This window comes from Leptonotus elevatus, unplaced genomic scaffold, assembly GCF_054856555.1.
Source record: "Leptonotus elevatus isolate MCC_2025b unplaced genomic scaffold, RoL_Lele_1.0 HiC_scaffold_23, whole genome shotgun sequence".
In the NCBI taxonomy this organism is placed as follows: Eukaryota; Metazoa; Chordata; class Actinopteri; order Syngnathiformes; family Syngnathidae; genus Leptonotus; species Leptonotus elevatus.
In genome coordinates, this window is record NW_028233620.1 from 2,238,458 (window position 1) to 2,263,242 (window position 24,785).

Genomic DNA, 24,785 nt, shown 5'->3' on the forward strand with positions numbered 1-24,785 from the left:
TGCTGGAATCATCTTCAAGTTGCTAAAATACACTAATGACAGCAAAAAGTTTGAGTCTACAACATTTAGTTAAGGTGTGAGAGCCAAAATGAACTTTGTATTGCTGTAAACGCGTTTTCAGCACCTGATTGTACACTTCAGGTGAAACTGTCAAATTCTTCAAAATGAGCAAAAGAACAATGAAATTAATGCTGGAAACATCTTCAAGTTGCTAAAATACACTAATGACAGCAACAAGTTTGAGTCTACAACATTTAGTTAAGGTGTGAGAGCCAAAATGAACTTTGTATTGCTGTAATCGCGTTTTCAGCACCTGATTGTACACTTCAGGTGAAACTGTCAAAATCTTCAAAATGAGCAAAAGCACAATGAAATGAATGCTGGAATCATCTTCAAGTTGCTAAAATACACTAATGACAGCAACAAGTTTGAGTCTACAACATTTAGTTAAGGTGTGAAAGCCTAAATGAACTTTTCATTGCTTTAAACGCGTTTTCAGCCCTTGATTGTACAATTCAGGTGAAACTGTCAAAATCTTCAAAATGAGCAAAAGCACAATTAAATTAATGCTGGAATCATCTTCAAGCTGCTAAAATACACTAATGACAGTAACAAGTTTGAGTCTACAACATTTAGTTAAGGTGTGAGAGCCTAAATGAACTTTGTATTGCTTTAAACGCATTTTCAGCCCCTGATTGTACACTTCAGGTGAAACTGTCAAATTCTTCAAAATGAGCAAAAGCACAATGAAATTAATGCTGGAATCATCTTCAAGTTGCTAAAATACACTAATGACAGCAAAAAGTTTGAGTCTACAACATTTAGTTAAGGTGTGAGAGCCTAAATGAACTTTGTATTGCTTTAAACGCGTTTTCAGCCCAAGATTGTACACTTCAGGTGAAACTGTCAAAATCTTCAAAATGAGCAAAAGCACAATGAAATTAATGCTGGAATCACCTTCAAGTTGCTAAAATACACTAATGACAGCAAGAAGTTTGAGTCTACAACATTTAGTTATGGTGTGAGAGCCAAAATGAACTTTTTATTGCTGTAAACGCGTTTTCAGCACCTGAATGTACACTTCAGGTGAAACTGTCAAAATCTTCAAAATGAGCAAAAGCACGATGAAATTAATGCTGGAATCATCTTCAAGTTGCTAAAATACACTAATGACAACACAAAGTTTGAGTCTACAACATTTAGTTAAGGTGTGAGAGCCAAAATGAACTTTGTATTGCTTTAAATGCATTTTCAGCCCGAATGTACACTTCAGGTGAAACTGTCAAATTCTTCAAAATGAGCAAAAGCACAACGAAATTAATGCTGGAAACATCTTCAAGTTGCTAAAATACACTAATGACAGCAACAAGTTTGAGTCTACAACATTTAGTTAAGGTGTGAGAGCCTAAATTAACTTTGTATTGCTTTAAATGCATTTTCAGCCCGATTGTACACTTCAGGTGAAACTGTCAAAATCTTAAAAATGAGCAAAAGCACAATGAAATTAATGCTGGAATCATCTTCAAGTTGCTAAAATACACTAATGACAGCAAAAAGTTTGAGTCTACAACATATAGTTAAGGTGTGAGAGCCTAAATGAACTTTGTATTGCTTTAAACGCGTTTTCAGCCCAAGATTGTACACTTCAGGTGAAACTGTCAAATTCTTCAAAATGAGCAAAAGCACAATGAAATTAATGCTGGAATCACCTTCAAAATGCTAAAATACACTAATGACAGCAAGAAGTTTGAGTCTACAACATTTAGTTATGGTGTGAGAGCCAAAATGAACTTTTTATTGCTGATAACGCGTTTTCAGCACCTGAATGTACACTTCAGGTGAAACTGTCAAAATCTTCAAAATGAGCAAAAGCACGATGAAATTAATGCTGGAATCATCTTCAAGTTGCTAAAATACACTAATGACAGCAAAAAGTTTGAGTCTACAACATTTAGTTAAGGTGTGAGAGCCAAAATGAACTTTGTATTGCTTTAAATGCATTTTCAGCCCGATAGTACACTTCAGGTGAAACTGTCAAAATCTTCAAAATGAGCAAAAGCACAATGAAATTAATGCTGGAATCATCTTCAAGTTGCTAAAATACACTAATGACAGCAAAAAGTTTGAGTCTACAACATTTAGTTAAGGTGTGAGAGCCAAAATGAACTTTGTATTGCTTTAAATGCATTTTCAGCCCGATAGTACACTTCAGGTGAAACTGTCAAAATCTTCAAAATGAGCAAAAGCACAATGAAATTAATGCTGGAATCATCTTCAAGTTGCTAAAATACACTAATGACAGCAAAAAGTTTGAGTCTACAACATTTAGTTAAGGTGTGAGAGCCAAAATGAACTTTGTATTGCTGTAAACGCGTTTTCAGCACCTGATTGTACACTTCAGGTGAAACTGTCAAAATCTTCAAAATGAGCAAAAGCACAATGAAATTAATGCTGGAATCATCTTCAAGTTGCTAAAATACACTAATGACAGCAAAAAGTTTGAGTCTACAACATTTAGTTAAGGTGTGAGAGCCAAAATGAACTTTGTATTGCTTTAAATGCATTTTCAGCCCGAATGTACACTTCAGGTGAAACTGTCAAATTCTTCAAAATGAGCAAAAGCACAATGAAATTAATGCTGGAAACATCTTCAAGTTGCTAAAATACACTAATGACAGCAACAAGTTTGAGTCTACAACATTTAGTTAAGGTGTGAGAGCCAAAATGAACTTTGTATTGCTGTAAACGCGTTTTCAGCACCTGATTGTACACTTCAGGTGAAACTGTCAAAATATTCAAAATGAGCAAAAGCACAATGAAATTAATGCTGGAATCATCTTCAAGTTGCTAAAATACACTAATGACAGCAAAAAGTTTGAGTCTACAACATTTAGTTAAGGTGTGAGAGCCAAAATGAACTTTGTATTGCTGTAAACGCGTTTTCAGCACCTGATTGTACACTTCAGGTGAAACTGTCAAAATATTCAAAATGAGCAAAAGCACAATTAAATTAATGCTGGAATCATCTTTAAGTTGCTAAAATACACTAATGACAGTAAAAAGTTTAAGTCTACAACATTTAGTTAAGGTGTGAGAGCCAAAATGAACTTTGTATTGCTTTAAATGCATTTTCAGCCCGAATGTACACTTCAGGTGAAACTGTCAAATTCTTCAAAATGAGCAAAAGAACAATGAAATTAATGCTGGAAACATCTTCAAGTTGCTAAAATACACTAATGACAGCAACAAGTTTGAGTCTACAACATTTAGTTAAGGTGTGAGAGCCAAAATGAACTTTGTATTGCTGTAATCGCGTTTTCAGCACCTGATTGTACACTTCAGGTGAAACTGTCAAAATCTTCAAAATGATCAAAAGCACAATGAAATGAATGCTGGAATCATCTTCAAGTTGCTAAAATACACTAATGACAGCAAAAAGTTTGAGTCTACAACATTTAGTTAAGGTGTGAAAGCCTAAATGAACTTTTCATTGCTTTAAACGCGTTTTCAGCCCTTGATTGTACAATTCAGGTGAAACTGTCAAAATCTTCAAAATGAGCAAAAGCACAATGAAATTAATGCTGGAATCATCTTCAAGTTGCTAAAATACACTAATGACAGCAACAAGTTTGAGTCTACAACATTTAGTTAAGGTGTGAGAGCCAAAATGAACTTTGTATTGCTGTAAACGCGTTTTCAGCACCTGATTGTACACTTCAGGTGAAACTGTCAAAATATTCAAAATGAGCAAAAGCACAATGAAATTAATGCTGGAATCATCTTCAAGTTGCTAAAATACACTAATGACAGCAAAAAGTTTGAGTCTACAACATTTAGTTAAGGTGTGAGAGCCAAAATTAACTTTGTATTGCTTTAAATGCATTTTCAGCCCGATTGGACACTTCAGGTGAAACTGTCAAAATCTTCAAAATGAGCAAAAGCACCATTAAATTAATGCTGGAATCATCTTCAAGCTGCTAAAATACACTAATGACAGTAACAAGTTTGAGTCTACAACATTTAGTTAAGGTGTGAGAGCCTAAATGATATTTGTATTGCTTTAAACGCATTTTCAGCCCCTGATTGTACACTTCAGGTGAAACTGTCAAAATCTTCAAAATGAGCAAAAGCACAATGAAATTAATGCTGGAATCATCTTCAAGTTGCTAAAATACACTAATGACAGCAAAAAGTTTGAGTCTACAACATTTAGTTAAGGTGTGAGAGCCAAAATGAACTTTGTATTGCTTTAAATGCATTTTCAGCCCGATTGGACACTTCAGGTGAAACTGTCAAAATCTTCAAAATGAGCAAAAGCACAATTAAATTAATGCTGGAATCATCTTCAAGCTGCTAAAATACACTAATGACAGCAAAAAGTTTGAGTCTACAACATTTAGTTAAGGTGTGAGAGCCTAAATGAACTTTGTATTGCTTTAAACGCATTTTCAGCCCAAGATTGTACACTTCAGGTGAAACTGTCAAAATCTTCAAAATGAGCAAAAGCACAATGAAATTAATGCTGGAATCACCTTCAAGTTGCTAAAATACACTAATGACAGCAAGAAGTTTGAGTCTACAACATTTAGTTATGGTGTGAGAGCCAAAATGAACTTTTTATTGCTGATAACGCGTTTTCAGCACCTGAATGTACACTTCAGGTGAAACTGTCAAAATCTTCAAAATGAGCAAAAGCACGATGAAATTAATGCTGGAATCATCTTCAAGTTGCTAAAATACACTAATGACAGCAAAAAGTTTGAGTCTACAACATTTAGTTAAGGTGTGAGAGCCTAAATGAACTTTGAATTGCTTTAAACGCGTTTTCAGCCCAAGATTGTACACTTCAGGTGAAACTGTCAAAATCTTCAAAATGAGCAAAAGCACAATGAAATTAATGCTGGAATCATCTTCAAGTTGCTAAAATACACTAATGACAGCAAAAAGTTTGAGTCTACAACATTTAGTTAAGGTGTGAGAGCCAAAATGAACTTTGTATTGCTGTAAACGCGTTTTCAGCACCTGATTGTACACTTCAGGTGAAACTGTCAAAATCTTCAAAATGAGCAAAAGCACAATGAAATTAATGCTGGAATCATCTTCAAGTTGCTAAAATACACTAATGACAGCAAAAAGTTTGAGTCTACAACATTTAGTTAAGGTGTGAGAGCCAAAATGAACTTTGTATTGCTTTAAATGCATTTTCAGCCCGAATGTACACTTCAGGTGAAACTGTCAAATTCTTCAAAATGAGCAAAAGCACAATGAAATTAATGCTGGAAACATCTTCAAGTTGCTAAAATACACTAATGACAGCAACAAGTTTGAGTCTACAACATTTAGTTAAGGTGTGAGAGCCAAAATGAACTTTGTATTGCTGTAAACGCGTTTTCAGCACCTGATTGTACACTTCAGGTGAAACTGTCAAAATATTCAAAATGAGCAAAAGCACAATGAAATTAATGCTGGAATCATCTTCAAGTTGCTAAAATACACTAATGACAGCAAAAAGTTTGAGTCTACAACATTTAGTTAAGGTGTGAGAGCCAAAATGAACTTTGTATTGCTTTAAATGCATTTTCAGCCCGATAGTACACTTCAGGTGAAACTGTCAAAATCTTCAAAATGAGCAAAAGCACAATGAAATTAATGCTGGAATCATCTTCAAGTTGCTAAAATACACTAATGACAGCAAAAAGTTTGAGTCTACAACATTTAGTTAAGGTGTGAGAGCCAAAATGAACTTTGTATTGCTTTAAATGCATTTTCAGCCCGATAGTACACTTCAGGTGAAACTGTCAAAATCTTCAAAATGAGCAAAAGCACAATGAAATTAATGCTGGAATCATCTTCAAGTTGCTAAAATACACTAATGACAGCAAAAAGTTTGAGTCTACAACATTTAGTTAAGGTGTGAGAGCCAAAATGAACTTTGTATTGCTGTAAACGCGTTTTCAGCACCTGATTGTACACTTCAGGTGAAACTGTCAAAATCTTCAAAATGAGCAAAAGCACAATGAAATTAATGCTGGAATCATCTTCAAGTTGCTAAAATACACTAATGACAGCAAAAAGTTTGAGTCTACAACATTTAGTTAAGGTGTGAGAGCCAAAATGAACTTTGTATTGCTTTAAATGCATTTTCAGCCCGAATGTACACTTCAGGTGAAACTGTCAAATTCTTCAAAATGAGCAAAAGCACAATGAAATTAATGCTGGAAACATCTTCAAGTTGCTAAAATACACTAATGACAGCAACAAGTTTGAGTCTACAACATTTAGTTAAGGTGTGAGAGCCAAAATGAACTTTGTATTGCTGTAAACGCGTTTTCAGCACCTGATTGTACACTTCAGGTGAAACTGTCAAAATATTCAAAATGAGCAAAAGCACAATGAAATTAATGCTGGAATCATCTTCAAGTTGCTAAAATACACTAATGACAGCAAAAAGTTTGAGTCTACAACATTTAGTTAAGGTGTGAGAGCCAAAATGAACTTTGTATTGCTGTAAACGCGTTTTCAGCACCTGATTGTACACTTCAGGTGAAACTGTCAAAATATTCAAAATGAGCAAAAGCACAATTAAATTAATGCTGGAATCATCTTTAAGTTGCTAAAATACACTAATGACAGTAAAAAGTTTAAGTCTACAACATTTAGTTAAGGTGTGAGAGCCAAAATGAACTTTGTATTGCTTTAAATGCATTTTCAGCCCGAATGTACACTTCAGGTGAAACTGTCAAATTCTTCAAAATGAGCAAAAGAACAATGAAATTAATGCTGGAAACATCTTCAAGTTGCTAAAATACACTAATGACAGCAACAAGTTTGAGTCTACAACATTTAGTTAAGGTGTGAGAGCCAAAATGAACTTTGTATTGCTGTAATCGCGTTTTCAGCACCTGATTGTACACTTCAGGTGAAACTGTCAAAATCTTCAAAATGATCAAAAGCACAATGAAATGAATGCTGGAATCATCTTCAAGTTGCTAAAATACACTAATGACAGCAAAAAGTTTGAGTCTACAACATTTAGTTAAGGTGTGAAAGCCTAAATGAACTTTTCATTGCTTTAAACGCGTTTTCAGCCCTTGATTGTACAATTCAGGTGAAACTGTCAAAATCTTCAAAATGAGCAAAAGCACAATGAAATTAATGCTGGAATCATCTTCAAGTTGCTAAAATACACTAATGACAGCAACAAGTTTGAGTCTACAACATTTAGTTAAGGTGTGAGAGCCAAAATGAACTTTGTATTGCTGTAAACGCGTTTTCAGCACCTGATTGTACACTTCAGGTGAAACTGTCAAAATATTCAAAATGAGCAAAAGCACAATGAAATTAATGCTGGAATCATCTTCAAGTTGCTAAAATACACTAATGACAGCAAAAAGTTTGAGTCTACAACATTTAGTTAAGGTGTGAGAGCCAAAATTAACTTTGTATTGCTTTAAATGCATTTTCAGCCCGATTGGACACTTCAGGTGAAACTGTCAAAATCTTCAAAATGAGCAAAAGCACCATTAAATTAATGCTGGAATCATCTTCAAGCTGCTAAAATACACTAATGACAGTAACAAGTTTGAGTCTACAACATTTAGTTAAGGTGTGAGAGCCTAAATGATATTTGTATTGCTTTAAACGCATTTTCAGCCCCTGATTGTACACTTCAGGTGAAACTGTCAAAATCTTCAAAATGAGCAAAAGCACAATGAAATTAATGCTGGAATCATCTTCAAGTTGCTAAAATACACTAATGACAGCAAAAAGTTTGAGTCTACAACATTTAGTTAAGGTGTGAGAGCCAAAATGAACTTTGTATTGCTTTAAATGCATTTTCAGCCCGATTGGACACTTCAGGTGAAACTGTCAAAATCTTCAAAATGAGCAAAAGCACAATTAAATTAATGCTGGAATCATCTTCAAGCTGCTAAAATACACTAATGACAGCAAAAAGTTTGAGTCTACAACATTTAGTTAAGGTGTGAGAGCCTAAATGAACTTTGTATTGCTTTAAACGCATTTTCAGCCCAAGATTGTACACTTCAGGTGAAACTGTCAAAATCTTCAAAATGAGCAAAAGCACAATGAAATTAATGCTGGAATCACCTTCAAGTTGCTAAAATACACTAATGACAGCAAGAAGTTTGAGTCTACAACATTTAGTTATGGTGTGAGAGCCAAAATGAACTTTTTATTGCTGATAACGCGTTTTCAGCACCTGAATGTACACTTCAGGTGAAACTGTCAAAATCTTCAAAATGAGCAAAAGCACGATGAAATTAATGCTGGAATCATCTTCAAGTTGCTAAAATACACTAATGACAGCAAAAAGTTTGAGTCTACAACATTTAGTTAAGGTGTGAGAGCCTAAATGAACTTTGAATTGCTTTAAACGCGTTTTCAGCCCAAGATTGTACACTTCAGGTGAAACTGTCAAAATCTTCAAAATGAGCAAAAGCACAATGAAATTAATGCTGGAATCATCTTCAAGTTGCTAAAATACACTAATGACAGCAAAAAGTTTGAGTCTACAACATTTAGTTAAGGTGTGAGAGCCAAAATGAACTTTGTATTGCTGTAAACGCGTTTTCAGCACCTGATTGTACACTTCAGGTGAAACTGTCAAAATCTTCAAAATGAGCAAAAGCACAATGAAATTAATGCTGGAATCATCTTCAAGTTGCTAAAATACACTAATGACAGCAAAAAGTTTGAGTCTACAACATTTAGTTAAGGTGTGAGAGCCAAAATGAACTTTGTATTGCTTTAAATGCATTTTCAGCCCGAATGTACACTTCAGGTGAAACTGTCAAATTCTTCAAAATGAGCAAAAGCACAATGAAATTAATGCTGGAAACATCTTCAAGTTGCTAAAATACACTAATGACAGCAACAAGTTTGAGTCTACAACATTTAGTTAAGGTGTGAGAGCCAAAATGAACTTTGTATTGCTGTAAACGCGTTTTCAGCACCTGATTGTACACTTCAGGTGAAACTGTCAAAATATTCAAAATGAGCAAAAGCACAATGAAATTAATGCTGGAATCATCTTCAAGTTGCTAAAATACACTAATGACAGCAAAAAGTTTGAGTCTACAACATTTAGTTAAGGTGTGAGAGCCAAAATGAACTTTGTATTGCTTTAAATGCATTTTCAGCCCGATAGTACACTTCAGGTGAAACTGTCAAAATCTTCAAAATGAGCAAAAGCACAATGAAATTAATGCTGGAATCATCTTCAAGTTGCTAAAATACACTAATGACAGCAAAAAGTTTGAGTCTACAACATTTAGTTAAGGTGTGAGAGCCAAAATGAACTTTGTATTGCTGTAAACGCGTTTTCAGCACCTGATTGTACACTTCAGGTGAAACTGTCAAAATATTCAAAATGAGCAAAAGCACAATTAAATTAATGCTGGAATCATCTTTAAGTTGCTAAAATACACTAATGACAGTAAAAAGTTTAAGTCTACAACATTTAGTTAAGGTGTGAGAGCCAAAATGAACTTTGTATTGCTTTAAATGCATTTTCAGCCCGAATGTACACTTCAGGTGAAACTGTCAAATTCTTCAAAATGAGCAAAAGAACAATGAAATTAATGCTGGAAACATCTTCAAGTTGCTAAAATACACTAATGACAGCAACAAGTTTGAGTCTACAACATTTAGTTAAGGTGTGAGAGCCAAAATGAACTTTGTATTGCTGTAATCGCGTTTTCAGCACCTGATTGTACACTTCAGGTGAAACTGTCAAAATCTTCAAAATGATCAAAAGCACAATGAAATGAATGCTGGAATCATCTTCAAGTTGCTAAAATACACTAATGACAGCAAAAAGTTTGAGTCTACAACATTTAGTTAAGGTGTGAAAGCCTAAATGAACTTTTCATTGCTTTAAACGCGTTTTCAGCCCTTGATTGTACAATTCAGGTGAAACTGTCAAAATCTTCAAAATGAGCAAAAGCACAATGAAATTAATGCTGGAATCATCTTCAAGTTGCTAAAATACACTAATGACAGCAACAAGTTTGAGTCTACAACATTTAGTTAAGGTGTGAGAGCCAAAATGAACTTTGTATTGCTGTAAACGCGTTTTCAGCACCTGATTGTACACTTCAGGTGAAACTGTCAAAATATTCAAAATGAGCAAAAGCACAATGAAATTAATGCTGGAATCATCTTCAAGTTGCTAAAATACACTAATGACAGCAAAAAGTTTGAGTCTACAACATTTAGTTAAGGTGTGAGAGCCAAAATTAACTTTGTATTGCTTTAAATGCATTTTCAGCCCGATTGGACACTTCAGGTGAAACTGTCAAAATCTTCAAAATGAGCAAAAGCACCATTAAATTAATGCTGGAATCATCTTCAAGCTGCTAAAATACACTAATGACAGTAACAAGTTTGAGTCTACAACATTTAGTTAAGGTGTGAGAGCCTAAATGATATTTGTATTGCTTTAAACGCATTTTCAGCCCCTGATTGTACACTTCAGGTGAAACTGTCAAAATCTTCAAAATGAGCAAAAGCACAATGAAATTAATGCTGGAATCATCTTCAAGTTGCTAAAATACACTAATGACAGCAAAAAGTTTGAGTCTACAACATTTAGTTAAGGTGTGAGAGCCAAAATGAACTTTGTATTGCTTTAAATGCATTTTCAGCCCGATTGGACACTTCAGGTGAAACTGTCAAAATCTTCAAAATGAGCAAAAGCACAATTAAATTAATGCTGGAATCATCTTCAAGCTGCTAAAATACACTAATGACAGCAAAAAGTTTGAGTCTACAACATTTAGTTAAGGTGTGAGAGCCTAAATGAACTTTGTATTGCTTTAAACGCATTTTCAGCCCAAGATTGTACACTTCAGGTGAAACTGTCAAAATCTTCAAAATGAGCAAAAGCACAATGAAATTAATGCTGGAATCACCTTCAAGTTGCTAAAATACACTAATGACAGCAAGAAGTTTGAGTCTACAACATTTAGTTATGGTGTGAGAGCCAAAATGAACTTTTTATTGCTGATAACGCGTTTTCAGCACCTGAATGTACACTTCAGGTGAAACTGTCAAAATCTTCAAAATGAGCAAAAGCACGATGAAATTAATGCTGGAATCATCTTCAAGTTGCTAAAATACACTAATGACAGCAAAAAGTTTGAGTCTACAACATTTAGTTAAGGTGTGAGAGCCTAAATGAACTTTGAATTGCTTTAAACGCGTTTTCAGCCCAAGATTGTACACTTCAGGTGAAACTGTCAAAATCTTCAAAATGAGCAAAAGCACAATGAAATTAATGCTGGAATCATCTTCAAGTTGCTAAAATACACTAATGACAGCAAAAAGTTTGAGTCTACAACATTTAGTTAAGGTGTGAGAGCCAAAATGAACTTTGTATTGCTGTAAACGCGTTTTCAGCACCTGATTGTACACTTCAGGTGAAACTGTCAAAATCTTCAAAATGAGCAAAAGCACAATGAAATTAATGCTGGAATCATCTTCAAGTTGCTAAAATACACTAATGACAGCAAAAAGTTTGAGTCTACAACATTTAGTTAAGGTGTGAGAGCCAAAATGAACTTTGTATTGCTTTAAATGCATTTTCAGCCCGAATGTACACTTCAGGTGAAACTGTCAAATTCTTCAAAATGAGCAAAAGCACAATGAAATTAATGCTGGAAACATCTTCAAGTTGCTAAAATACACTAATGACAGCAACAAGTTTGAGTCTACAACATTTAGTTAAGGTGTGAGAGCCAAAATGAACTTTGTATTGCTGTAAACGCGTTTTCAGCACCTGATTGTACACTTCAGGTGAAACTGTCAAAATATTCAAAATGAGCAAAAGCACAATGAAATTAATGCTGGAATCATCTTCAAGTTGCTAAAATACACTAATGACAGCAAAAAGTTTGAGTCTACAACATTTAGTTAAGGTGTGAGAGCCAAAATGAACTTTGTATTGCTGTAAACGCGTTTTCAGCACCTGATTGTACACTTCAGGTGAAACTGTCAAATTCTTCAAAATGAGCAAAAGAACAATGAAATTAATGCTGGAAACATCTTCAAGTTGCTAAAATACACTAATGACAGCAACAAGTTTGAGTCTACAACATTTAGTTAAGGTGTGAGAGCCAAAATGAACTTTGTATTGCTGTAATCGCGTTTTCAGCACCTGATTGTACACTTCAGGTGAAACTGTCAAAATCTTCAAAATGAGCAAAAGCACAATGAAATGAATGCTGGAATCATCTTCAAGTTGCTAAAATACACTAATGACAGCAACAAGTTTGAGTCTACAACATTTAGTTAAGGTGTGAAAGCCTAAATGAACTTTTCATTGCTTTAAACGCGTTTTCAGCCCTTGATTGTACAATTCAGGTGAAACTGTCAAAATCTTCAAAATGAGCAAAAGCACAATTAAATTAATGCTGGAATCATCTTCAAGCTGCTAAAATACACTAATGACAGTAACAAGTTTGAGTCTACAACATTTAGTTAAGGTGTGAGAGCCTAAATGAACTTTGTATTGCTTTAAACGCATTTTCAGCCCCTGATTGTACACTTCAGGTGAAACTGTCAAATTCTTCAAAATGAGCAAAAGCACAATGAAATTAATGCTGGAATCATCTTCAAGTTGCTAAAATACACTAATGACAGCAAAAAGTTTGAGTCTACAACATTTAGTTAAGTTGTGAGAGCCAAAATTAACTTTGTATTGCTTTAAATGCATTTTCAGCCCGATTGGACACTTCAGGTGAAACTGTCAAAATCTTTAAAATGAGCAAAAGCACAATGAAATTAATGCTGGAATCATCTTCAAGTTGCTAAAATACACTAATGACAGCAACAAGTTTGAGTCTACAACATTTAGTTAAGGTGTGAGAGCCTAAATTAACTTTGTATTGCTTTAAATGCATTTTCAGCCCGATTGTACACTTCAGGTGAAACTGTCAAAATCTTAAAAATGAGCAAAAGCACAATGAAATTAATGCTGGAATCATCTTCAAGTTGCTAAAATACACTAATGACAGCAAAAAGTTTGAGTCTGTCTACAACATTTAGTTAAGGTGTGAGAACCTAAATGAACTTTGTATTGCTTTAAACGCGTTTTCAGCCCAAGATTGTACACTTCAGGTGAAACTGTCAAAATCTTCAAAATGAGCAAAAGCACAATGAAATTAATGCTGGAATCACCTTCAAGTTGCTAAAATACACTAATGACAGCAAGAAGTTTGAGTCTACAACATTTAGTTATGGTGTGAGAGCCAAAATGAACTTTTTATTGCTGTAAACGCGTTTTCAGCACCTTAATGTACACTTCAGGTGAAACTGTCAAAATCTTCAAAATGAGCAAAAGCACGATGAAATTAATGCTGGAATCATCTTCAAGTTGCTAAAATACACTAATGACAACACAAAGTTTGAGTCTACAACATTTAGTTAAGGTGTGAGAGCCAAAATGAACTTTGTATTGCTTTAAATGCATTTTCAGCCCGAATGTACACTTCAGGTGAAACTGTCAAATTCTTCAAAATGAGCAAAAGCACAACGAAATTAATGCTGGAAACATCTTCAAGTTGCTAAAATACACTAATGACAGCAACAAGTTTGAGTCTACAACATTTAGTTAAGGTGTGAGAGCCTAAATTAACTTTGTATTGCTTTAAATGCATTTTCAGCCCGATTGTACACTTCAGGTGAAACTGTCAAAATCTTAAAAATGAGCAAAAGCACAATGAAATTAATGCTGGAATCATCTTCAAGTTGCTAAAATACACTAATGACAGCAAAAAGTTTGAGTCTACAACATATAGTTAAGGTGTGAGAGCCTAAATGAACTTTGTATTGCTTTAAACGCGTTTTCAGCCCAAGATTGTACACTTCAGGTGAAACTGTCAAAATCTTCAAAATGAGCAAAAGCACAATGAAATTAATGCTGGAATCACCTTCAAGTTGCTAAAATACACTAATGACAGCAAGAAGTTTGAGTCTACAACATTTAGTTATGGTGTGAGAGCCAAAATGAACTTTTTATTGCTGATAACGCGTTTTCAGCACCTGAATGTACACTTCAGGTGAAACTGTCAAAATCTTCAAAATGAGCAAAAGCACGATGAAATTAATGCTGGAATCATCTTCAAGTTGCTAAAATACACTAATGACAGCAAAAAGTTTGAGTCTACAACATTTAGTTAAGGTGTGAGAGCCTAAATGAACTTTGTATTGCTTTAAACGCGTTTTCAGCCCAAGATTGTACACTTCAGGTGAAACTGTCAAAATCTTCAAAATGAGCAAAAGCACAATGAAATTAATGCTGGAATCACCTTCAAGTTCCTAATCTACACTAATGACAGCAAGAAGTTTGAGTCTACAACATTTAGTTATGGTGTGAGAGCCAAAATGAACTTTTTATTGCTGTAAACGCGTTTTCAGCACCTGAATGTACACTTCAGGTGAAACTGTCAAAATCTTCAAAATGAGCAAAAGCACGATGAAATTAATGCTGGAATCATCTTCAAGTTGCTAAAATACACTAATGACAGCAAAAAGTTTGAGTCTGTCTACAACATTTAGTTAAGGTGTGAGAGCCAAAATGAACTTTGTATTGCTTTAAATGCATTTTCAGCCCGATAGTACACTTCAGGTGAAACTGTCAAAATCTTCAAAATGAGCAAAAGCACAATGAAATTAATGCTGGAATCATCTTCAAGTTGCTAAAATACACTAATGACAGCAAAAAGTTTGAGTCTACAACATTTAGTTAAGGTGTGAGAGCCAAAATGAACTTTGTATTGCTTTAAATGCATTTTCAGCCCGATAGTACACTTCAGGTGAAACTGTCAAAATCTTCAAAATGAGCAAAAGCACAGTGAAATTAATGCTGGAATCATCTTCAAGTTGCTAAAATACACTAATGACAGCAAAAAGTTTGAGTCTACAACATTTAGTTAAGGTGTGAGAGCCAAAATGAACTTTGTATTGCTGTAAACGCGTTTTCAGCACCTGATTGTACACTTCAGGTGAAACTGTCAAAATCTTCAAAATGAGCAAAAGCACAATGAAATTAATGCTGGAATCATCTTCAAGTTGCTAAAATACACTAATGACAGCAAAAAGTTTGAGTCTACAACATTTAGTTAAGGTGTGAGAGCCAAAATGAACTTTGTATTGCTTTAAATGCATTTTCAGCCCGAATGTACACTTCAGGTGAAACTGTCAAATTCTTCAAAATGAGCAAAAGCACAATGAAATTAATGCTGGAAACATCTTCAAGTTGCTAAAATACACTAATGACAGCAACAAGTTTGAGTCTACAACATTTAGTTAAGGTGTGAGAGCCAAAATGAACTTTGTATTGCTGTAAACGCGTTTTCAGCACCTGATTGTACACTTCAGGTGAAACTGTCAAAATATTCAAAATGAGCAAAAGCACAATGAAATTAATGCTGGAATCATCTTCAAGTTGCTAAAATACACTAATGACAGCAAAAAGTTTGAGTCTACAACATTTAGTTAAGGTGTGAGAGCCAAAATGAACTTTGTATTGCTGTAAACGCGTTTTCAGCACCTGATTGTACACTTCAGGTGAAACTGTCAAAATATTCAAAATGAGCAAAAGCACAATTAAATTAATGCTGGAATCATCTTTAAGTTGCTAAAATACACTAATGACAGTAAAAAGTTTAAGTCTACAACATTTAGTTAAGGTGTGAGAGCCAAAATGAACTTTGTATTGCTTTAAATGCATTTTCAGCCCGAATGTACACTTCAGGTGAAACTGTCAAATTCTTCAAAATGAGCAAAAGAACAATGAAATTAATGCTGGAAACATCTTCAAGTTGCTAAAATACACTAATGACAGCAACAAGTTTGAGTCTACAACATTTAGTTAAGGTGTGAGAGCCAAAATGAACTTTGTATTGCTGTAATCGCGTTTTCGGCACCTGATTGTACACTTCAGGTGAAACTGTCAAAATCTTCAAAATGAGCAAAAGCACAATGAAATGAATGCTGGAATCATCTTCAAGTTGCTAAAATACACTAATGACAGCAAAAAGTTTGAGTCTACAACATTTAGTTAAGGTGTGAAAGCCTAAATGAACTTTTCATTGCTTTAAACGCGTTTTCAGCCCTTGATTGTACAATTCAGGTGAAACTGTCAAAATCTTCAAAATGAGCAAAAGCACAATGAAATTAATGCTGGAATCATCTTCAAGTTGCTAAAATACACTAATGACAGCAACAAGTTTGAGTCTACAACATTTAGTTAAGGTGTGAGAGCCAAAATGAACTTTGTATTGCTGTAAACGCGTTTTCAGCACCTGATTGTACACTTCAGGTGAAACTGTCAAAATATTCAAAATGAGCAAAAGCACAATGAAATTAATGCTGGAATCATCTTCAAGTTGCTAAAATACACTAATGACAGCAAAAAGTTTGAGTCTACAACATTTAGTTAAGGTGTGAGAGCCAAAATTAACTTTGTATTGCTTTAAATGCATTTTCAGCCCGATTGGACACTTCAGGTGAAACTGTCAAAATCTTCAAAATGAGCAAAAGCACCATTAAATTAATGCTGGAATCATCTTCAAGCTGCTAAAATACACTAATGACAGTAACAAGTTTGAGTCTACAACATTTAGTTAAGGTGTGAGAGCCTAAATGATATTTGTATTGCTTTAAACGCATTTTTAGCCCCTGATTGTACACTTCAGGTGAAACTGTCAAAATCTTCAAAATGAGCAAAAGCACAATGAAATTAATGCTGGAATCATCTTCAAGTTGCTAAAATACACTAATGACAGCAAAAAGTTTGAGTCTACAACATTTAGTTAAGGTGTGAGAGCCAAAATTAACTTTGTATTGCTTTAAATGCATTTTCAGCCCGATTGGACACTTCAGGTGAAACTGTCAAAATCTTCAAAATGAGCAAAAGCACAATTAAATTAATGCTGGAATCATCTTCAAGCTGCTAAAATACACTAATGACAGCAAAAAGTTTGAGTCTACAACATTTAGTTAAGGTGTGAGAGCCTAAATGAACTTTGTATTGCTTTAAACGCATTTTCAGCCCAAGACTGTACACTTCAGGTGAAACTGTCAAAATCTTCAAAATGAGCAAAAGCACAATGAAATTAATGCTGGAATCACCTTCAAGTTGCTAAAATACACTAATGACAGCAAGAAGTTTGAGTCTACAACATTTAGTTATGGTGTGAGAGCCAAAATGAACTTTTTATTGCTGATAACGCGTTTTCAGCACCTGAATGTACACTTCAGGTGAAACTGTCAAAATCTTCAAAATGAGCAAAAGCACGATGAAATTAATGCTGGAATCATCTTCAAGTTGCTAAAATACACTAATGACAGCAAAAAGTTTGAGTCTACAACATTTAGTTAAGGTGTGAGAGCCTAAATGAACTTTGAATTGCTTTAAACGCGTTTTCAGCCCAAGATTGTACACTTCAGGTGAAACTGTCAAAATCTTCAAAATGAGCAAAAGCACAATGAAATTAATGCTGGAATCACCTTCAAGTTGCTAAAATACACTAATGACAGCAAGAAGTTTGAGTCTACAACATTTAGTTATGGTGTGAGAGCCAAAATGAACTTTTTATTGCTGTAAACGCGTTTTCAGGACCTGAATGTACACTTCAGGTGAAACTGTCAAAATCTTCAAAATGAGCAAAAGCACGATGAAATTAATGCTGGAATCATCTTCAAGTTGCTAAAATACACTAATGACAGCAAAAAGTTTGAGTCTACAACATTTAGTTAAGGTGTGAGAGCCAAAATGAACTTTGTATTGCTTTAAATGCATTTTCAGCCCGATAGTACACTTCAGGTGAAACTGTCAAAATCTTCAAAATGAGCAAAAGCACAATGAAATTAATGCTGGAATCATCTTCAAGTTGCTAAAATACACTAATGACAGCAAAAAGTTTGAGTCTACAACATTTAGTTAAGGTGTGAGAGCCAAAATGAACTTTGTATTGCTTTAAATGCATTTTCAGCCCGATAGTACACTTCAGGTGAAACTGTCAAAATCTTCAAAATGAGCAAAAGCACAATGAAATTAATGCTGGAATCATCTTCAAGTTGCTAAAATACACTAATGACAGCAAAAAGTTTGAGTCTACAACATTTAGTTAAGGTGTGAGAGCCAAAATGAACTTTGTATTGCTGTAAACGCGTTTTCAGCACCTGATTGTACACTTCAGGTGAAACTGTCAAAATCTTCAAAATGAGCAAAAGCACAATGAAATTAATGCTGGAATCATCTTCAAGTTGCTAAAATACACTAATGACAGCAAAAAGTTTGAGTCTACAACATTTAGTTAAGGTGTGAGAGCCAAAATGAACTTTGTATTGCTTTAAATGCATTTTCAGCCCGAATGTACACTTCAGGTGAAACTGTCAAATTCTTCAAAATGAGCAAAAGCACAATGAAATTAATGCTGGAAACATCTTCAAGTTGCTAAAATACACTAATGACAGCAACAAGTTTGAGTCTACAACATTTAGTTAAGGTGTGAGAGCCAAAATGAACTTTGTATTGCTGTAAACGCGTTTTCAGCACCTGATTGTACACTTCAGGTGAAACTGTCAAAATATTCAAAATGAGCAAAAGCACAATGAAATTAATGCTGGAATCATCTTCAAAATGCTAAAATACACTAATGACAGCAAAAAGTTTGAGTCTACAACATTTAGTTAAGGTGTGAGAGCCAAAATGAACTTTGTATTGCTGTAAACGCGTTTTCAGCACCTGATTGTACACTTCAGGTGAAACTGTCAAAATCTTCAAAATGAGCAAAAGCACAATTAAATTAATGCTGGAATCATCTTCAAGCTGCTAAAATACACTAATGACAGTAACAAGTTTGAGTCTACAACATTTAGTTAAGGTGTGAGAGCCTAAATGAACTTTGTATTGCTTTAAACGCATTTTCAGCCCCTGATTGTACACTTCAGGTGAAACTGTCAAATTCTTCAAAATGAGCAAAAGCACAATGAAATTAATGCTGGAATCATCTTCAAGTTGCTAAAATACACTAATGACAGCAAAAAGTTTGAGTCTACAACATTTAGTTAAGTTGTGAGAGCCAAAATTAACTTTGTATTGCTTTAAATGCATTTTCAGCCCGATTGGACACTTCAGGTGAAACTGTCAAAATCTTTAAAATGAGCAAAAGCACAATGAAATTAATGCTGGAATCATCTTCAAGTTGCTAAAATACACTAATGACAGCAACAAGTTTGAGTCTACAACATTTAGTTAAGGTGTGAGAGCCTAAATTAACTTTGTATTGCTTTAAATGCATTTTCAGCCCGATTGTACACTTCAGGTGAAACTGTCAAAATCTTAAAAATGAGCAAAAGCACAATGAAATTAATGCTGGAATCATCTTCAAGTTGCTAAAATACACTAATGACAGCAAAAAGTTTGAGTCTACAACATTTAGTTAAGGTGTGAGAGCCTAAATGAACTTTGTATTGCTTTAAACGCGTTTTCAGCCCAAGATTGTACACTTCAGGTGAAACTGTCAAAATCTTCAAAATGAGCAAAAGCACAATGAAATTAATGCTGGAATCACCTTCAAGTTGCTAAAATACACTAATGACAGCAAGAAGTTTGAGTCTATAACATTTAGTTATGGTGTGAGAGCCAAAATGAACTTTTTATTGCTGTAAACGCGTTTTCAGCACCTGAATGTACACTTCAGGTGAAACTGTCAAAATCTTCAAAATGAGCAAAAGCACGATGAAATTAATGCTGGAATCATCTTCAAGTTGCTAAAATACACTAATGACAGCAAAAAGTTTGAGTCTACAATATTTAGTTAAGGTGTGAGAGCCAAAATGAACTTTGTATTGCTTTAAATGCATTTTCAGCCCGAATGTACACTTCAGGTGAAACTGTCAAATTCTTCAAAATGAGCAAAAGCACAACGAAATTAATGCTGGAAACATCTTCAAGTTGCTAAAATACACTAATGACAGCAACAAGTTTGAGTCTACAACATTTAGTTAAGGTGTGAGAGCCAAAATGAACTTTGTATTGCTTTAAATGCATTTTCAGCCCGATTGTACACTTCAGGTGAAACTGTCAAAATCTTCAAAATGAGCAAAAGCACAATGAAATTAATGCTGGAATCATCTTCAAGTTGCTAAAATACACTAATGACAGCAAAAAGTTTGAGTCTACAACATTTAGTTAAGGTGTGAGAGCCAAAATGAACTTTGTATTGCTTTAAATGCATTTTCAGCCCGATAGTACACTTCAGGTGAAACTGTCAAAATCTTCAAAATGAGCAAAAGCACAATGAAATTAATGCTGGAATCATCTTCAAGTTGCTAAAATACACTAATGACAGCAAAAAGTTTGAGTCTACAACATTTAGTTAAGGTGTGAGAGCCAAAATGAACTTTGTATTGCTGTAAACGCGTTTTCAGCACCTGATTGTACACTTCAGGTGAAACTGTCAAAATCTTCAAAATGAGCAAAAGCACAATGAAATTAATGCTGGAATCATCTTCAAGTTGCTAAAATACACTAATGACAGCAAAAAGTTTGAGTCTACAACATTTAGTTAAGGTGTGAGAGCCAAAATGAACTTTGTATTGCTTTAAATGCATTTTCAGCCCGAATGTACACTTCAGGTGAAACTGTCAAATTCTTCAAAATGAGCAAAAGCACAATGAAATTAATGCTGGAAACATCTTCAAGTTGCTAAAATACACTAATGACAGCAACAAGTTTGAGTCTACAACATTTAGTTAAGGTGTGAGAGCCAAAATGAACTTTGTATTGCTGTAAACGCGTTTTCAGCACCTGATTGTACACTTCAGGTGAAACTGTCAAAATATTCAAAATGAGCAAAAGCACAATGAAATTAATGCTGGAATCATCTTCAAAATGCTAAAATACACTAATGACAGCAAAAAGTTTGAGTCTACAACATTTAGTTAAGGTGTGAGAGCCAAAATGAACTTTGTATTGCTGTAAACGCGTTTTCAGCACCTGATTGTACACTTCAGGTGAAACTGTCAAAATATTCAAAATGAGCAAAAGCACAATGAAATTAATGCTGGAATCATCTTTAAGTTGCTAAAATACACTAATGACAGTAAAAAGTTTAAGTCTACAACATTTAGTTAAGGTGTGAGAGCCAAAATGAACTTTGTATTGCTTTAAATGCATTTTCAGCCCGAATGTACACTTCAGGTGAAACTGTCAAATTCTTCAAAATGAGCAAAAGAACAATGAAATTAATGCTGGAAACATCTTCAAGTTGCTAAAATACACTAATGACAGCAACAAGTTTGAGTCTACAACATTTAGTTAAGGTGTGAGAGCCAAAATGAACTTTGTATTGCTGTAATCGCGTTTTCAGCACCTGATTGTACACTTCAGGTGAAACTGTCAAAATCTTCAAAATGAGCAAAAGCACAATGAAATGAATGCTGGAATCATCTTCAAGTTGCTAAAATACACTAATGACAGCAACAAGTTTGAGTCTACAACATTTAGTTAAGGTGTGAAAGCCTAAATGAACTTTTCATTGCTTTAAACGCGTTTTCAGCCCTTGATTGTACAATTCAGGTGAAACTGTCAAAATCTTCAAAATGAGCAAAAGCACAATTAAATTAATGCTGGAATCATCTTCAAGCTGCTAAAATACACTAATGACAGTAACAAGTTTGAGTCTACAACATTTAGTTAAGGTGTGAGAGCCTAAATGAACTTTGTATTGCTTTAAACGCATTTTCAGCCCCTGATTGTACACTTCAGGTGAAACTGTCAAATTCTTCAAAATGAGCAAAAGCACAATGAAATTAATGCTGGAATCATCTTCAAGTTGCTAAAATACACTAATGACAGCAAAAAGTTTGAGTCTACAACATTTAGTTAAGTTGTGAGAGCCAAAATTAACTTTGTATTGCTTTAAATGCATTTTCAGCCCGATTGGACACTTCAGGTGAAACTGTCAAAATCTTTAAAATGAGCAAAAGCACAATGAAATTAATGCTGGAATCATCTTCAAGTTGCTAAAATACACTAATGACAGCAACAAGTTTGAGTCTACAACATTTAGTTAAGGTGTGAGAGCCTAAATTAACTTTGTATTGCTTTAAATGCATTTTCAGCCCGATTGTACACTTCAGGTGAAACTGTCAAAATCTTATAAATGAGCAAAAGCACAATGAAATTAATGCTGGAATCATCTTCAAGTTGCTAAAATACACTAATGACAGCAAAAAGTTTGAGTCTACAACATTTAGTTAAGGTGTGAGAGCCTAAATGAACTTTGTATTGCTTTAAACGCGTTTTCAGCCCAAGATTGTACACTTCAGGTGAAACTGTCAAAATCTTCAAAATGAGCAAAAGCACAATGAAATTAATGCTGGAATCACCTTCAAGTTGCTAAAATACGCTAATGACAGCAAGAAGTTTGAGTCTACAACATTTAGTTATGGTGTGAGAGCCAAAATGAACTTTTTATTGCTGTAAACGCGTTTTCAGCACCTGAATGTACACTTCAGGTGAAACTGTCAAAATCTTCAAAATGAGCAAAAGCACGATGAAATTAATGCTGGAATCATCTTCAAGTTGCTAAAATACACTAATGACAGCAAAAAGTTTGAGTCTACAATATTTAGTTAAGGTGTGAGAGCCAAAATGAACTTTGTATTGCTTTAAATGCATTTTCAGCCCGAATGTACACTTCAGGTGAAACTGTCAAATTCTTCAAAATGAGCAAAAGCACAACGAAATTAATGCTGGAAACATCTTCAAGTTGCTAAAATACACTAATGAAAGCAACAAGTTTGAGTCTACAACATTTAGTTAAGGTGTGAGAGCCTAAATTAACTTTGTATTGCTTTAAATGCATTTTCAGCCCGATTGTACACTTCAGGTGAAACTGTCAAAATCTTAAAAATGAGCAAAAGCACAATGAAATTAATGCTGGAATCATCTTCAAGTTGCTAAAATACACTAATGACAGCAAAAAGTTTGAGTCTACAATATTTAGTTAAGGTGTGAGAGCCTAAATGAACTTTGTATTGCTTTAAACGCGTTTTCAGCCCAAGATTGTACACTTCAGGTGAAACTGTCAAAATCTTCAAAATGAGCAAAAGCACAATGAAATTAATGCTGGAGTCATCTTCAAGTTGCTAAAATACACTAATGACAGCAAAAAGTTTGAGTCTACAACATTTAGTTAAGGTGTGAGAGCCAAAATGAACTTTGTATTGCTTTAAATGCATTTTCAGCCCGAATGTACACTTCAGGTGAAACTGTCAAATTCTTCAAAATGAGCAAAAGCACAACGAAATTAATGCTGGAAACATCTTCAAGTTGCTAAAATACACTAATGACAGCAACAAGTTTGAGTCTACAACATTTAGTTAAGGTGTGAGAGCCAAAATGAACTTTGTATTGCTGTAAACGCGTTTTCAGCACCTGATTGTACACTTCAGGTGAAACTGTCAAAATATTCAAAATGAGCAAAAGCACAATGAAATTAATGCTGGAATCATCTTCAAGTTGCTAAAATACACTAATGACAGCAAAAAGTTTGAGTCTACAACATTTAGTTAAGGTGTGAGAGCCAAAATGAACTTTGTATTGCTTTAAATGCAATTTCAGCCCGAATGTACACTTCAGGTGAAAATGTCAAATTCTTCAAAATGAGCAAAAGCACAATGAAATTAATGCTGGAAACATCTTCAAGCTGCTAAAATACACTAATGACAGCAAAAAGTTTGAGTCTACAACATTTAGTTAAGGTGTGAGAGCCAAAATGAACTTTGTATTGCTTTAAATGCATTTTCAGCCCGAATGTACACTTCAGGTGAAACTGTCAAATTCTTCAAAATGAGCAAAAGCACAATGAAATTAATGCTGGAAACATCTTCAAGTTGCTAAAATACACTAATGACAGCAACAAGTTTGAGTCTACAACATTTAGTTAAGGTGTGAGAGCCAAAATGAACTTTGTATTGCTGTAAACGCGTTTTCAGCACCTTATTGTACACTTCAGGTGAAACTGTCAAAATATTCAAAATGAGCAAAAGCACAATGAAATGAATGCTGGAATCATCTTCAAGTTGCTAAAATACACTAATGACAGCAAAAAGTTTGAGTCTACAACATTTAGTTAAGGTGTGAGAGCCAAAATGAACTTTGTATTGCTGTAAACGCGTTTTCAGCACCTGATTGTACACTTCAGGTGAAACTGTCAAAATATTCAAAATGAGCAAAAGCACAATGAAATTAATGCTGGAATCATCTTTAAGTTGCTAAAATACACTAATGACAGTAAAAAGTTTAAGTCTACAACATTTAGTTAAGGTGTGAGAGCCAAAATGAACTTTGTATTGCTTTAAATGCATTTTCAGCCCGAATGTACACTTCAGGTGAAACTGTCAAATTCTTCAAAATGAGCAAAAGCACAATGAAATTAATGCTGGAAACATCTTCAAGTTGCTAAAATACACTAATGACAGCAAAAAGTTTGAGTCTACAACATTTAGTTAAGGTGTGAAAGCCTAAATGAACTTTTCATTGCTTTAAACGCGTTTTCAGCCCTTGATTGTACAATTCAGGTGAAACTGTCAAAATCTTCAAAATGAGCAAAAGCACAATTAAATTAATGCTGGAATCATCTTCAAGCTGCTAAAATACACTAATGACAGTAACAAGTTTGAGTCTACAACATTTAGTTAAGGTGTGAGAGCCTAAATGAACTTTGTATTGCTTTAAACGCATT